General features: G+C 40.2%; 1 protein-coding gene across 3 annotated transcripts in view; it reads left to right on the forward strand.

The window, feature by feature from the left end:
* The window catches only part of col11a2 (collagen, type XI, alpha 2), a 70,543-nt gene that overhangs the window by 5,152 nt on the left and 47,803 nt on the right, over positions 1–17,588 (forward strand). For all 3 annotated transcript variants that reach the window (XM_084380292.1, XM_084380293.1, XM_084380294.1), the window contains one exon: positions 163–1,644. The gene's annotated coding sequence lies outside the window, so the exon portion shown is untranslated. The remainder of the gene's footprint in view (positions 1–162; positions 1,645–17,588) is intronic.

Below are 17,588 nucleotides of genomic sequence, written 5' to 3' on the forward strand. Positions count from 1 at the left end.
TCACAGTTGTTAAGTTGTTTAAAATGATTTCAAATATTACAAGATGTAAATGAAAAGGACTTTTAATTACACTAGTTGCACACTTTCAACACTTTCATGACCAAAGTGAACTCATTTCCTTTTGGCTCCACATGAAACACCCGCTCACCGTCCATGAAGCAGAACGTCCCAGCTGGGCTCCCACTGTGTCCTGGAGAAATGACGGTATGCTCCTCAGTCCAGCAGGACCCCAGGGCCCCGGCTGACCGCTGGCACCGCACTGCCACCTTTCGACCTCTAGAGGGAGCACTGACCTCTTGTGCCGCCAAGTTTCACCAGCCGTGGTCTCCCGCCTCTCCACTTACTCCACCTACATCCTCTTTCCTCCACCAGGGCTGCTGGGTGGTGAAATTGTCTTGTATTGCCTTCCCGCCTACTTAACGCACCTTGACCAATAAGGAAGCAGCAGAACTGAGATCATTACATTTTTATAGGTACACTTCACCCTGCACTGGTGACTCTGTCCCTCCGCCACATATTTAAATGTTAAGAAAGACAGGAATGTCTCTCTCTCTCGTACTCTCTCACCCTATCTCTATCTCTATGTCTTCGTCCCTCCTCCCACCTCTTTCAGTCCGTCTCCTCCCTCGTCTTTCACAGTAAATCCAGATCATAATCCAGGGTAGCTCTTCTTTTAGTCCTGGCCTATACGAGCTACACTGTGAAGCCTTTCCATAGCTTAGCTCACTATTCCAGGACTGAAATGATGAATACAAGTTAAAGTCCTAAACAAACTTAAATCACTCTGTTATATTCACTCTGAACACTCAAATGTATGTAATTATATCATGTTTAAAGCTTGTCAGGCCAGTTTTTTAAGAATTCTGCTAACTAAGAATATTTATAGGATTTTACAGCAGTGACTTGGAATTAGCCAGGTCCTTGTTATGTTCATGTGTCTTGTTTTTACTGACAGTAGTGTTAAACCCACAGCCCATTGTACAGTAGCATTTATTTAACTTTGGTTTAAGGCCACAGAATTGATGTTAACTAAACTCATGTTCAGAAAAACCAAACCGCAATTCAATGGCAATTTAGCTTGTCTGACATTTCACCCTTTAAAATATCCCTGTATACAATTGTCCCAGATTCAGTTTACAAACCAAGACTGGAAGACAGAAAATCACGCAGATATATTAACAGTTGCAGTTTTTCCTCTTTGGATGATGTGTGTCTTAGTTATAGATCTCCCTTTGAATTTATTTTATCTATTTTTATTTATATAGCCCTACAGATTTTGTAAACCCCAGTTTGGATTCTTTAGTCTACAGAAATCTGCTGAATCAGTCACACTTCACGAAAAAAATTTGGCCAAACTCTCCATTACACTAGTGCAGAGTAGTAGGCAATAAAACACAAGTTTAGTTAAATTGGACAAAGTGGACTAAGACAAATGAGATGGAGGTTAAGCATCACTTTTCATGTTGCAGATGTCTGAGCCAAGTGTGCCACTGCGGAGGCTGCTCCTGTAGTCCCAGCCGCTGCCAGCAGAGGGAGCAGGCACAATGAGTTTTCTGTTCAGGACCATGAAGCACATGGCAGCCATGTCAGCAGCATCACATTTAGAGAGGGACCCTGTAACCTCGCAGCTTGAAGTGATAGACAGTAAGTTACCCACTTTGATTCAGGAGAACAGATGCCTACGTGATGAGTTACATGTTTTATTGAGATCAGTGCAGAACAAGATCTTCACCAGCAAAAGATATCATTCTGACAAAAGCCTTGTCTTTTAATACTGAGCTGGTTGTTGCTGGCATGGTTAGTAGTTTAAAATCAAACCACTTGATTATAGTTTTTCATTTTAGACCCCTCGTGGTGTGTTTGAGTCCCCTCTTTGAACAATAGGCCTCTTAACCTTTCTCAGGCCCTTTAGTATCTTGCCTGCCTCCTGTCCTCTCTCCTTTCCCCATCTTTACGCCTCGACAGCTTTCTTTTCCTGCTTCATTTTCCCTCCTCATCACACTCTTGTTTCACCTTCTTATAGTCACCTCTTCTCCTTCTCTCTCATTGACTCCCTCCATCCTTTCAGTCTCTCGGTGTCTTTCCTGCCCTCCTCTGTCCTCAGTCTCCTTCTGGCTCTAACTCTTCCTCTCCCTCCCTCCTGTTTCTTGCCCCACTCCCTCCTCCCTGAGTGCTGCAGAAAGACACCTTTATGTCGAGGGTCAAATTCCTCTTAATTTCGCCTTCACGAATGTCAATTTTCACCAGGTGAATGTTATTGCTAGGCACTGAATCAACGAACCGTGTTTGAAGTCACTTGCTAGCAGCGCTTTGGTGGATCCTGTGTGGTAGAAATGCCCCACACATTGCGTTCATGCACACACACACACACACACACACACCTGAGGAAGAAAGAGCTTTACTGAGCTTGTGTACTCTCAAATACCAAACAGCAGGGCAAGATGTCAGGTGTGTTTGCTGCTCACTGTTATTTTTTGTCCTCTCAGGTTGACCTACATGGTAAAATAAATACTATAATCTCCTCTTTGAACTTCAGAGTTGCATAATTTTTCTTAACCATGCAACAGAGAACTGCCATTGATTCGAACATTTAAACACTTTATCTGCTGTCTGCTTTAAAACAAATGCTTTTCCAGGTTACAGGCTTTTTATGCTAGATCTGAATTTAGCAACAAAAACACTAATTATGTTTCACAAAGTGCAAAAAAAGTAAAAATCTAAATTAAAGCTGCAAGTACCTTTAAAATTCAGACTGCAGTCAGACATTTTAAGTTTAAAAAAAAAAACATTTAGATTTATGATTAAAAGCGTCCACTGTAGTCAGCCCCAAGTGTTTATTGCGATAGATTAAAGACAACATGTGCATGTTTACTTGCATGTCAAATTAAAGTGTCGTGTCTGTTGGGTGACTGATGCTGGAAAAAGGTATTAATGTTGAATTACTGCCATATTTTTATCGACTTTATCCACAGTCATGTCTCCACAAAGAGGCAAACTGCCCGCTACACTTTACAGCGGGTTGCCTCTGTAAGGTCCAGACTGTTGGGATGGGAAGAAACCTTGGAATGACAAGTGACAACATTTAGCAAAGCCAAATTACTGGTCAGCCATGGTCCCCATGTTCTTTCAGCTGTAATGATATGTTAGGTTTTGGGTATACACAGACCAAATCTGTGCCAGGGTACACTTAGAGGACTGAGAGCGCCTCCTGAGCAGAGCTAAATCTGTCTGAAACTGAGAAATACATAAAGTATATAATTCTGCTTTTGAGGGCACTTGGTCTTGCTCTCTAATCAAAGAAGATGTCAGATAAAAATATATCAGACTGAGAGATTTGCTGAAAGGGAAGACATGTCATCATCATGGTGCCACTCACAGCAGGGGAAAATTGACTCGCTTTTTGTGGTGAATTCTGCTTTTTGCAGTAAATGTAAATGCCTGATTTGTGAGTCAGATTCAAATGTAGTCTTGAAAGAACATCATAAATTAGTCTCGTTTGTTCCACATGAAGTAGCAGGTTGTACTTGTTGCCTCTGTGGAGGATGATGGGATGCTTTGCTATATTTTGCATGCAAACTTTAATGCACCCAAACAGCAAATCAATGAGCGACTAAACGCAATAGCGGCACCATGAACCATGTGCACAAATTGTTGTTAGTCAATAGAGCTGAAAAAATGTCAAACGATTAGACCTTTACTATGTATTTTGTTGAGCTGTGTACTTGTTTTATCCCAAATGCTTCTAACAATGTTTAAACTCAAGATGAATCCTAATTTTAGTACGATAACAGTGCATTTCATTTGGTACTCCATCCCTATAACTTACAGGAGAGAGAGAGAATGACTGTAATCATAAGATAACACTTTAATATATTACCTCCTCTGTCAACCTGATGTCTGCCTGAGAAATCTGCGTGTAGTATTTGTGTAATCCTGCCGACAAACCAACCAACAAAAGGACACTGGCAAACATAACCTCCTTGGCAAAGGTAAATATGGTGTGATGTTCATGAAATCATGAAAATGGGCATTTCACATCCACCATTTGGACGACTAAAACTCATAACAAACATGCTGAACTGAGCTGACAATGAGACACAAGTATTCAAGTAAATATTTATGCAAAAAAGGCAGAAAAGGCTGTTTTTATTCACTCAAATATGAAGATTTCCTGCTTCTCTTATCATCTTTATATCATGTTATACTGAATATCTTTAGGGTTTGGGCTGGCAAAACAAAATATTTAAAAACCTGTGACATTTTCCTCTATTTTCTGACATTTTATGACAAAACTATTAATCTATAGTTTATTTTTGGCTACATTGATGTGAAATGAATGTTGTCATTAGTTGTAGACCTATTACAAAAGTTAAGTAAGAGCCTGGTGAACAGACACGATTAAACAGGTTAGAAAAGTCAGCCTTCAAAAGTCCATAAGGTGATTTTTTTTATTAAGATTTTATACACTTAACACTTGTAGACCAACTATCATTCAACCACGATACTGACTGGGAAATGAGCTCACTATAAAGTGGTTTGGCTTAGAGAAAAGCAGCATTTCACAACATTCAACAGCTTCTCAAAATATTAAGATTCCAGTAAGAAAAAGTCTGGAGTAGTTTTAAAACTTTTAAGTTTAATCGTGTAAAACGTGCAGGGGTTACATTAATTAAATCTTCTTTACGTGAGCCATGTTCATTGAAGGGGTGAAATATTTTTACCAGAGAGATCTTAGAGCCACTTCTTAATTTCAGTGTCACGCTGAGAGAGACTGGGCAGTCTGTGTGTGGGAGGATTAACGAGCTCCTGTCTGCGTGCCAGGAGCGAACGTGAGAGGGCCGAAATGTGTCCGTGAGGGGAAACGGGAAAAATTTAGAGGAAGAGGGGTGTAGAAGAAGACAGAAAGAGGAAGAGGGAGGGTAGTATTTTCATTTTGCAGCATCACAGTTATTCATCCCGTCGCCTTGGTGTGTGCATGTTTTGTCCGTACAGTAATGGCCCGGATGGGACTGAACTGAGGGCTGAGATGAAAAGCTCTTTGATGGCTCATCAGGACAGACAGACAGGAATGAGCTCATGGCCATAACAGCTCAGATTGTTTTTATTGCTGGTTTTCCCTGACCTCATTAACTGACATCTGTGTATGTGTACAAACACTGTTGGCCTACATGTTCAGCTTGATGTTTTGGAAATCAACCATTTGTTTTTCTTTTTTTTATATTTGATCTTTTGTGTTTCTGTTCCTCGAACAGCCCGACTTCAAAACCACACAGGGTCCTGATTCTGTTTTCGTCCTCTTCCATCCTCACTCCTTCAGCTTTCATCTCTTCTGAATCCCCCCGTTCCTCCTAAATGTGTTCAGTATGGTGTGAAGGGCTGCGACTAATGATTATTCTTTGTAAGTTTATCTTATAATTATTTACTCAATTATTTTTTTCATCCATAAAATGTAAGAAAATGGTGAAAAGTGTTTATCAGTATTTTCCAAAACCCAAGATGATGATGTTTTTTCTTTTTTCCTACTTTTACAAACATTTGTTCAAGTGTTCAGTCACGCCCTGTTTGTTCACACACGCAGTTTGACACATTCACACCTGGAAGCTGTCCGGTGAAACCACAGTCAGATTTGTTGGTCACTGAGCAGCTCCGGCTGTAGCAGCTGACAGTTGAGGCTTGCTAAAGAGCACCTCAGTGGTGTTTGTAATCTCCACCCAGATTGATCCTGTTCCTGCGAGGTCAATGACTGAACTGGCAGCTTTCCAGTCACATACCAATTTGTCTAATCTCTGGCCACTATTGCTTAAATAAAACAGATTAAAGACTTCAGTGGACCTGCCTGGCTTAAGGTGCTCCACGCTGATATCTTTGAATACTTAAATCTCATTGTCAGCTCACTTGTTAAACAAAGATATCATCATGCCGCATGTGAAATTCCCTCATGTTCACTTTATGAACACCATAGTTGCTGAATTGATCCAAATTTAATTGAAATTCACAACTCGCCAATGTAAGGCAACAGACGCAGGCTGTGAAGTAGTGTGGCTTCATTGTTAAACAACCACCATTGTCTATCTGATGTGACTTTGTTTATGGAAAATGTAATCATGTTTTTTTCTTGCTACGTTTATTCATGTCCGCCGACTTCCTTCCTCGCTCTCTGATGTATCATCTGATGTTTCCCTGGAAGTTAAAGCAACGGGCGACTAAATGAAACACACCAGTACCTCAAGTAAAATTAGGATTTCGCTGGGTTGAAATATTGTCGGTAACATTTTGGATAACGTAAGCACAAAACTCAACAACATACAGTGTATAACAATGGTCTATTCATATTTAGACATTTTAATGGGGAAATGTTACATATTTTATCTTTTCGATGGAATTATTGGATTTAAAATGTTGTCTCTAAAATCTGAAAGTACTGAGTTTATCCAACAACTTATACAAAGTTCAACGTTGTAACTTCACCATCACCATTAAGACTGCTGGCATTTGTTTTATTTCTTTGAGTTGACTGTATTTCAAACGTTTTTGTATGCACAGTTGGACGGTGGCTATATTAATAATTCCACTGGGATGTTTCGGAAAGGTTCACACACTCAGTCATCTCACAGCCTATGGGAAACATTAATAGCATGTGAACTTCTGGGCGTCGATATGATCTTTTCCACTCCGACACAGTATTTGTTCACATCCTCCATCTTGCCTCTTCTTTCCATCAGTCAGCCCTCTCTCTGCCACCTCCCAGGTGTCCTCTTCGTGTCCCTCACTCCCTCCTCAGTTAACATCGTCTTTATCCACTCAGTCACATCTTTCTCATATCCCAGGGTTCTCTCTGCTCCACTACTGTACCCAGAGAGAGGGCCCTGGTCTCAGCAGCTTCCTGTCTCACAAAAGACCCCTCTGTTTCCCCCCTCTGTGTTTCCTCGGCTGCCACCCCACCCCCTTCCTCAACACCCCTGTGGTACATTCCCTCCCTCTCCCCTGGTGCATTCCTTATTGACCTCTGCCGGCTGAGGAGTCCCTCTGTCAGCGGGGTCTGTGAGAGTTGAACTGAGCCTTAACTGATCTGTGGAGGCAGAAATCAGCGTTTCTGTTCAGGGCACGTCAGTCTGGAGAGTCTGTCTTTAAATATAACTTGAATTAACTTTATTGCTGCAAAAAACTACTCCTACATAAGTGAAAGAAGAGAAGTATTAGCGTCAAAATATTTATAGTACCTAAAGTAAAAGTACTCATTATGCAGAATGGCCCATTTCAGAATCTATTTTATTATTACATTTAAATTACTGATTTATTCAACACGTTCATGTTGCAGCTGGATCATATTTGTATTACCTTAAAGCAACTTTATGTAGAAATTAGCACTTTGTGAAGTTTGGTGCCCCCCACAGTTACAGAGGGCAACAGCACTGACGTAAATATAAATCCCAGGTCTGTAACAATCTGTCAGATGTAATGTAGGTGCTAACTACAACAAAAACTTCTACCCTCTCACTGAAGTTACATCGTGCAGAAACAAGTGACAGAGACACCATTCACCCTGTTACAAGACGCTGTCGCAGCAACATGAGTTTGAAACTGTTACTTTAAGGTAAGAAAGTTACGTAATGTTGCTTTGAATTCTGCTCGGTAGCTTAATTCATAATATAGCAGAATATTGGTTGATTTATAATTTGTATCAAAAAACTACATTTTAAGGTTATAGTGTAGTAGATTTTGAAAGAAGCATAACATGAAAGTACTTAAGTAAATGACAAGTGCATCAAAATCCTCCGTCTCAGCCACTCTGCCCCTCCATCACTTGTTTCTGCACTATGCAACTTCAGTGAGAGGGTATGATCACAGCGTTACATACATGTTCACCTCAAGATAAACTTTTTCAACACAAATCAGTGGTATAAATTCTGTTTTGACAAGTTTTTGAGATGCAAACTGCAAACGATGCAGAAGAATAAGAAAAGGTCTGTGTATTAAAACCAGCCTAGATATATCGTTTCGTTCCAGTGTTGTGCAAGTTCACAGCTAGCTCAGAGTTCAGTTCACACAGATTAAAATGAACTAGTACAGGTTCATAGTTCAAATATTTTGATCTAGTTTACTTTGAGTTCGACTTGGATGGAGGAACTTTGCGGCTGTTGGCTCATGGCCTTTGTTAATGATTTCTTGTGATCATCGTGTCAATCTCATTGCCAATATGGCTGACATCCAGACTTGTTTATTTATATGAATCGGATTCAACAGTATCGGTAGCTGTGCCTGAATTTCCATAAATCACAGTGTTTGAGTGTCACTTACTTCGAATTAACAACGCTCAGGTTCATCAGCTGCGATTGTATACGTTTAGTTCACCTTTCACAAAAACAGTGTTGTGCGGTCCTGCACAACACTGTTTTTGTTTCCAACCTGTGTTTTTGTTTACCTACCAGACACAGAAATAACACTGTTAGTTCATCTCAAATTATACCCATTTACTGTTAAGTGGTATAAAGCAGATTATAGTTTATTATATAGATTGTAGAGCTTTAAAATCACATTTGCATCACGTAATCTACTACTAACGTTGAATCATAGAGGTTTACCGGGCGACCATTATAATCTGACAGTCGTTACTTTTTTACACTCTGACCCTGCTGCAGCTCCACCACCCCAACCTTCTCATCATCATCATCATGCCGTCAATATTGTTAACTTTGCAAAGATCTGATGTTCATAATAAGTTTTCTTAGCAGAGAACTCCATCTTCTTCTTTTTTTAATTAAATAGTTTTTTCCTCATGCTGAATCTTATTCGTGAGATGTGTATGTTGCTATACAACCGATTCCTCACAATCAGCAGACACATGCAGTGCTAATACCTCAGGTCATTTCAGCCTTGAAGAGCCCAGTTGAGCAGCTGGTGTGAAAAAGGTTCCTGAGTTCCCAGCCACTGCCTTTGCTTCTCCACAGCTCTTTGTAATGGTCAGCTGGTCCAGGTATAGCAGGGTGTCACTCTAACGGCAAAATAACCCACCTGACCTTCGCCTCGACCTCGCAGTGTCCAGCTGACTAGTCTGGGTTACAGCCGGGCTTCACTGCCCTCTGTCCCTTCACCATTCAACCAACTGAATACTTTCAATGCTTCACATACTTGCTGCTTCTCCTCTTTCATCCCTTTCAAGAAGGAAACCCACAAGACGGGCTTGTTTTCAGTCTTCTCAGTCTAAAAAATGCTCGTCTTTCTTGGCAGAGTCAGTGAGGAGCTTTTTCTAAACCCAAACAATACAAGTTATTTTTACAAACCACAACTTGTAATGTGGGAAGACTTAAACTGGAGCTATTGTTTCTTCATGATTTTAGCATAGGATCGTCTAAAGAGATTAAGCTCGAAAACTGGAAGTATCCAGGTAGTTTTCATGTTCTTCGTGTGTCCACAGTCCAGAAATGAGTAGGTCAGGTAGACTGAAGAGTGTAGGCGTCCTTCCCTTCAGCCTGATGCTGACACAAGCCTAGTCACTCTGGGTGAAAATATGTTGTAACGAGTCAGCTGTTTTATTTAAGTTTTAGCATGTTGATATACAACATCTCCTCCTTTATGTCAGATCTCTAACTAGCCAGACAAGTTGCATTATTGTGCATCAGGATTGCTGAAAACATCTCCTATCTCAGAGGCACGAGCCAGAAAACACACCTGAAACTGGTGTGAATTGAGCACAGAGATGTAGAACCACACATTGATTAATGGGAAACCCTCTTGTCTTAACTCCCTTTACATAGTGCACACTCTTGTTCCTTAGTTGTCATATTGCAGAGAAGCAGTCATTGGCAATAACATTATTGTACTAAGACATAAAACTGAAAATGCTAAATAGGAATAAAAGATAATATATAGGTAAGAACAAGGTCATCCCCATGTGATGTGCTGTTGGAGGTGTTATTTTTTATCTCAGGCTTCAGGTTACATCTTTGAGCCATGTATACAAGTTTATACAAATTCAAGAAAGTTTGTAAAATGCTGAATCTTAACCGTTGGGTTTTGAAGGTTAGTAATTTGCTTGAATTCGAATGTAGACATTTGGAAATGCTTCATTTTAAAAATAATCTAGTGTGAACTTTCCCAATCACTCATGAAAAACATTTTTATTTTCATCTTTTCAAATAATTGAAATGAATTGATCCCGTTGTCATACTCCTTCTTTGTGTCCTGGCATCTCACACCAGACTCACCCTCTATGTGTAAAATTGACTCATCTTAGACAAAGTTTGGTTCCTTGTTAAGGAGAGTACCACTCAACCAAATCAAACATCTGAATCATGTTTTCTCTCTCTCTCTGGAGGAGCTTTCTAAAGCCTGAGACAATAAATCTGATCATGTCATGGTGATGTCACCAGTGCTACCGTGGTTTGGACTTAAAAAGGAGAATTTATAATTGAGAGTCTGTGTTAGAAAACTGGGCCATGGAGTTTGAAAGACGTAGGCTTTTACCAGGCAGGGGAAGTCTCATGAAAGAGGCTGTTAAGTTGCATTATGGGAAATCCAGGCTCCAACAGATTTGGAGTTTCATTCGTACTAGATACAAAAAGTCAGAAATATCTCAGCCTGTGTCACACTAAATCAGAGTGTTCCTTTAAATATTTATGATCAAAATTTACAATCAAAGTTATTATAAATGATAAATAAATGAATGATGATAAAGGCTTTTGGTTTAGGTACCTTGAAGGTGCTTGAAAGGTGCTTCAGTTTTACCCTTAAAAAGCTCCTGTTCATGGTAGACTCCACTGATGCTGACACCTCTGACCTAAAGAGTTATCTCTCTCTCCCCAACATTTATTATGACATCAGTTCCACATGTCATATCAGCTTTTTTTGGTACATAAAAGAAAAGAAAAAAGAAAGCAATTTCATGTACTGTAAACTAAAAGATGATAACCAGGAAAAGCAACACAGCAAAGGTGTTTCTCGTTTCATGGGAACTTCAGTGCCACCTTTAAACTGAGGTAACCTTTGCACAGTCACTTTAAGGGAAACTCTGCTCTAAACTTAACTGTAGCCCTCTGTGTCCTGCGGCGGCAGCTGTTTAGGTGACTTAATTTGTGGAAAAACCTGCGACTTTGACAAGTATGTTGCTGTGTCAAAGAAACCAAGGTCCCACCCTGTGTTCTAGTCAGTAGGTCAGTTAGCGACGCTTCTGTCCCTCCATCCATCCATCGCTCCATCCATCCACCTTCGTCCTCCCCACCTTGGTTTCTTTCTGGAATCTCCATGTGTAAATACTGTTTGATCCCTCCTCCCTCTCTCGCTTTCTCCCACCCCTCACCTCTGTCCTCTCTCTCCTTCTTTATCAATGGCCCTCATTCATTCCCTCTCACCCTCTGCATGCCTGTGTGCCCCCCACCACCAGCTCTCTGCCCACCCATCCTCCCCACTCCTCTCCTCCCTCTCCTCCCTCCCTCCCTCTCTCTCTCTCTTTCTATTCATTCCTGTGATTTTTCCTGCCTGTACCTTTCCACGGCCCTAACGTCCCCTCCCTGGCTGCAGTTTCCTCAAACCTCCATTCGAGTCCTATCGCTCTCCTTTATCTCTGGCTATGTTTCATTTCAGGGATTTTGGTATTTAGATGCAGATCTAGATGTGGTTATTTCAAGCTTTGGCCATATTCATTAGCATTTATGAGGAAAACAAAAGAATTGCCGGTACTTGAGAGCTCAATTCTTATAATTCCAGGTATTTTAGTGTCAGGTAGATATGGATCTTTACTTTACTGCTTCTGTGTAACACAATGAGGCTTTTAGCTTGCTGAATTTATGTTTTCGACAAATTCATACACTGTACATGAAACCTACTCCTCATATTTATGCTGAAATCATTTATTTAGTGGCTCAGGGAACCATATTTTCCTCTTTCTGGTTCATGCTAAATGGCCAGTCCTTCTAATTGCCTTTTATTACTGCAGCCATTATGTGCCATCTGGGCAAATTACCTTCTAACAGTGAGTAATTGTGCTAAATAGAGCAATAATTCACTTCACCTATTGCTATATTTAACATCAAGAGGTAAAGAAGCTGCCTTCAAACTCCCAAAAAAGAGTTGCTGAGGATTGAAAGCCACAATTAAACATGTACACTAGAGAAACGCTGAGAATGAGAGGGAAGGGAACACACACATGGCATTTTTCTAACTTGAGTTTATCAAATATCAAAAGACGAGTACACTTTGGCCAAATATACTGTGTGCACATATATAAACTCTCTCTCTCACAACCACACACTGTTAAGTTGGCACGCAAACGTCAGAGCTTGTGAACACTCACCCCACACAGAAAAACACACCCACTTAGGTGTACCCTTGCTGTACCTCCCCCCTCCCTCGCTCTGCCCCTTCGTCACCCCTTGTCCTCCCTCCTCCTCCTCCTCCTCCTCCCCTGCTGCCTATTTCGAGGTATGTGGTTAGCTGGGTGTGTTCGCTGGCCAGATTCAAAATCACTGACCCATTCTCTGTATAAATTCCCTTTTTTCATACCTGGTTCTGCACACCTCCAGTGGCTTCACCGGGCTGAGCGGAGTGTGTATTCATCACACACACTCTTTGACCCCACTGTTAGTGCCGAGCGTATCTGTCCACTCCCTTTCTACATTTCCTCCCAGGCGAGCCCCTGCTCTGATCTATTTCGGTGTTTTGTGGCGAGCAGGGTGTGTGTGCGTTTGCGGCCCTGCCCAGTAAAATACAGACTTTTCAAGGAAGTCAGCAATATAATATGGCCGCTTTATTGTAATTACAAGGTTCTCCTTTTGGAAATGGCGCACAGAGAGAGCTGCCCACAGGCACTTGCTGAGTCCGTCTCCAAGAGCTAATGCCATCTCTCGCTTTCCTTCTGCAGACGCCCTTGTCTCGGTCCTCGTCTTTCTTGAAGTCTCGTTTGCCCAGATTGACCCAGATATTGTCACACCATGCGGCTTTATCAGCTGGATGCTAGTCACCCTTTGACATTACACCAAGTTAAGATTCCAGAGGACGTCTGACTGGATGGGGTGTCAGAAATAATTTTGGTGGGTGGCCACGTCTGATGGAGTTTCCCTTTAGGGAAACCTTGTGGTCTCTGGGTTCTTATAACCCTTAAATTACTGCCCGGCAAATTATATGGCCTTATTAATTCAAATATGGCTGACATTGGAAGTTAATTGTGTAATTAAAGGGTTCACAGGACCTGTTACACAGATTTTCTTCTGGACTAGACAAGTGGAAGCACCTGTCTTTTGATGTCAGGATATTTTCACTGTTGTAACATTGTAGCAGCCTCACCTCTTGGTAAAGTGGTCACTGTGATGTGCCCTGAGTCTGTTTCAGGATGGTGAAGTCACGCTGCTGGTGGGAGCATACATGCAATTCCTGTCCTTTGGAATTTGTGGTTACTTCATAATGTGGATGCTCAGCAGATTGTGTGGATTATACTGGTGTAAAGGCAGGGTTGCTTTATGCTGTGTTTGGTTAAGGGTGTGGGCAGTCGGGATGAAACACATCAGACACTAACACGGCGCTCGACAAGATTATAAAGACAAAATTCTTGTTACAGCAAAATAATAAGGAGTTGGTACAGAGTCACCATAATAAACCAAATGGTGTAATATATCTGGCAGAGTAATATTACAATCACTGAAAGTGAAAAATCAAAAGTGACCTAATGAGTTTATGTCTACTGTTATATTGTAACGATGTCCCTCCATGTAAAGCTGTCCGTGACAGATTCAGTATACAGTTTCTTTAATGTTACTTGGCAAGTGGAGGACAGATGCAGATGCATGTGATCTGAATGAACTATTCTTTGTGCCTTTAAAGGCATGACACAGTTAGACAGGGTTTGGCGACATCCAGTCACTATCTGTAGGTGACTGAATGTCTGTGGAAACAGGCCTCATCGTCACCCTGTAGTTGACGCTACACTACAATTTCACACTACGCAGCTCTGTTCTGTGATAATCTGTGTTTTCTGCGAACAGAAACTCTCCCTATAAAGGTCCAGGTTCTGACTTTACTTTGTACGAATGCACTTTGTAAAATGCAAAAACCTTTTGAATATGTGGAGCTGCAGTACAGAAGCAAACTTGTATTAAACAATTAAGTCTGTCTTTAAGTCTGTAAGAGCATTACTGTACCTCTTTTTGATATTACTTTGTTCCTGCTGTCTGTGTTTTTATATTTTCTTCAGCTTGTGTTGCAAACGGCAAACGTTTAGTTGCAGACTGAATCTTCATCAAGTAACATCACCTACGGGGACGCACAACATGTCAAAGAAAATGGAGGTGAGCCTCAGGACCAGTTTGAGAAAAAGTAGGCACCTGCTAAAAGTGTGAACCTGCTTCAAGATAGAGACACAAAGGGTGTTTATTCGTACACTTGTGCTGGCTCTGACTGACTCAGTTTTACTCGGCACGTCAGCCAAGCGCTGCAGGGATTTGGACTTACATTACAACAGGCCTACTGATGACGCGCTTGTCTTGTTTAGTGATCAAAGGAGCGCCTGTAAGTTCTCCTTCTACCTGCAGTGCTATCAAAGAATAACCACTAACAAAGCTCAGCTAATTCGGAGACAAACACATTAAATTTCACATAAATCTTCATATATTCCTATATTATTTAATTATTTAAAAGGTTTTATTATGAAGCAGCAAATCCAGGAAATGTTAAGTTTTTACCGGCAATAACTTCAGACGACCTCAGAAACAGCTGAGGCAAACAGGGAGAATGGAGGGAAATGTTTGAAATGTGACACAAAATGCTTAAAATAAGAAGCAGATGACAGATGTGATAAAAATGACAGGAGGAAAGATATAAAATATAATCTGACGTTAAAACACTGTAGGAGAAGGCGATGTTTACAAGAACAACCTAAATGAATCGTGAATAACTTACTTTCTTGCCTTTGCTGTACCAAACAAACAACAACAAACAAGACACATTTCGACTTGACCACAACTTTCTGTCGTGTCCACGAAACCATAGACGCAACAAAAGTGGTGATTCCAATCCTTGAATATGAATCAAGTACTGTACATACGCATGTGCAAGGTCGAGCACAAACACATACCACAGATGTCTCTTGGGGTGTCTCTTTTTACGACTTGTGGCATCTACTTTCAGAGCACAAGGAGGCCAGAACCAAACAGTCTGTTCTCCAAAAAACACTCGATTCACTGTGTCCAGGAAGCTAAAATAAAAACCCAGAGCTGCCGCAGAGCATTTCCTGGACTTTCTGATTTAGTATGAATAACCCTGCAGTGAAAAATAACAGCCAAGTGAAGCTACAGTATGTACAAAAAGGGGGATATAACTCCTAACTAGGCCTTCAGGTAAAAGTCTGGGTTTATATTGTTTCTACTCCATTTTATTGCAAACAAAGCTCTGATACTTGGTCTATTACTCTTTGCTTTCTGACCTTTCCTGTTGTTCTGTTCACTTTGTCTTGACTCTTTTTTTTTTTTTATTCCATATTTCCAATTTTTGCAGATTTTTTTTTTTCATGCATCCAAGACCAAAAAATGTCTGTTTTCCTACGGTTTCCATATCGTAATATGTAGGTATAAAAACTGCACTGGCCTTGTTTTCCTTATGATTCCTGATGGATAATTGCTGGATGCAGCAGCTTAGTTGATGGTTTCAGAGAATGATCACACGGCAGCCGCTCCTTCTCATTCTGCATACATCAAAGCTCGCCCCAGTCGTTTCTTATGAAAAGGCAGTACAATTTTCTTCTTTGGCAGCCTTGTGTGTAAACCCATAGACAGCACACCACCGCCGAACCCAAGCTAAAACATGGCCATCATACTTTAATCGTGTCCCTTTTCTCTTTGGTTGGAATTTATTTTCATGTAGACGTGTAATCTAAAGAAAGAGGCAGTTAAGTCAGGCATCTTACGGGGCCATATAGGTCCAAAAAAAAATCACATAACATATAAAAATAAAAGTGGCTGGCACTGGCAGGAAGAGTGGAGAGTATCCACAATGAGGTTTATGCTATATAGCGTACTATAGCTCAACCAATGTAAATGACTTAACTTGTCTGGGGGCAAGATGTTATGCTGTTGTCCTTACATTTGGCTGTTTTCACATCAATAAATGTATATATATATATATATATATAGATAAATATAGATGTTTAATGTTTCACTTTAAATTTCCTTCTTGTCAAGGTTGAAAAAAAAAAAAAAAAACAACCAGCAGAAGTCTGACTAATGAAACTTCTACGGTGAGCAGTTCTATAATATAGAAATCCAATGTTAGCGAAACCTTAGAACCTGTTGAAATGATGACTTAATTCATTAAAAATATGATTAAACAGTAAACAGCAGGTTTTTTTGTACTACGAAAACGTTATTAAACTTGACAGCCTCTATCTATAGGTCTGAGTCTGCTTGGTCAAATTGATATAAGATGATGCATATTTTATCAACCTGGACTTACTGTCTGTCCTTCCCCTGCTCACAGCATTGCTACGCTGACACAAATGTTTACTTTGTAATGTATACTTGTACCATGTTTATGTTTAGTCTGCTGTGATAGTTTATCTTGTATCTACACTGTGAGTGAGGCTCTGATTTTTCTCCTAGTGGGTCTGACTTGCAGTGTACTCAGCATAAGTAACCCAATACATTTTAATACTGATACATTTTTGCCATGAACCTGAAGATGCATTTTATGAAATTTACTTACTAATAAGGATGTGCTTAGGTTTCTACAGAAAAGAAAAAACATACCTGAAATCATCCAAACTTTGAACACGAACTCATAAAATATAACATTATACTGCAAACACTGTGATATAGAAGCAATTATTTAAATCATTCAAATCTTATTTTTAGAAAGTCTAAATCCTAATTTTCAGTTTTACACAGTTTAGATTTTTAAACTTGATTACAACCTTTCAAATTTTACTTTTAATGTTATGATTGCTGGCAGTAATCTAACCTCATAGTAGGTCGCCTTGTGTCTGGAGACCCCAACCCATAGTAGAAGGGTTTGATCCACATAACAGCTCAGCGTTGTCAATGAGAATCTATCTGACGTGACGCAGGCAGGAATGTTTAGGACGAGGTAACGAGGGGAAGTTTTTATTCACGTTACTTAAGAGACACGTTAGCTGATTTCCTTCCTCACTCTCTGATGTATCATCTCGTGTTTCCTCTGAAGTTATAGCAACAGGCGACCAAATCAAGCGCACCCCTACGCTGAATAAAATCACAGATTTCTCTGTTATCTAATTTAATGTGGAAATGTTAAATATTGTGTCTTTGACTGATCCATTTTTTCAGCAATCTTAGGCAAGTCATTTGATCAACCATACCAGCAGATACCCAATCCAGGATATTCATTTTTGTTACTTCTAAATCCTTAAGTATATATTTTCCATTTTCAGTTTAATATTGGCAGAATGAGTCAGGATAAATGTGCAGCATTTCTGTGTTGAAACACATTTCAGAGTTCGTTGCTTTCCTCTAAAAAGTATCCCCGAGATAATTATGTCTGCCATCACAAATATACGTTTTATTGTTTTTTATTTAAGGTAAAGAACAACCATTAAGTTTTACTGTTTTTTCGCTGTTATATTTTTTTCTATA

Source organism: Pagrus pagrus, assembly GCF_965226575.1.
Source record: "Pagrus pagrus genome assembly, chromosome: 17".
Classification (NCBI taxonomy): Eukaryota; Metazoa; Chordata; class Actinopteri; order Spariformes; family Sparidae; genus Pagrus; species Pagrus pagrus.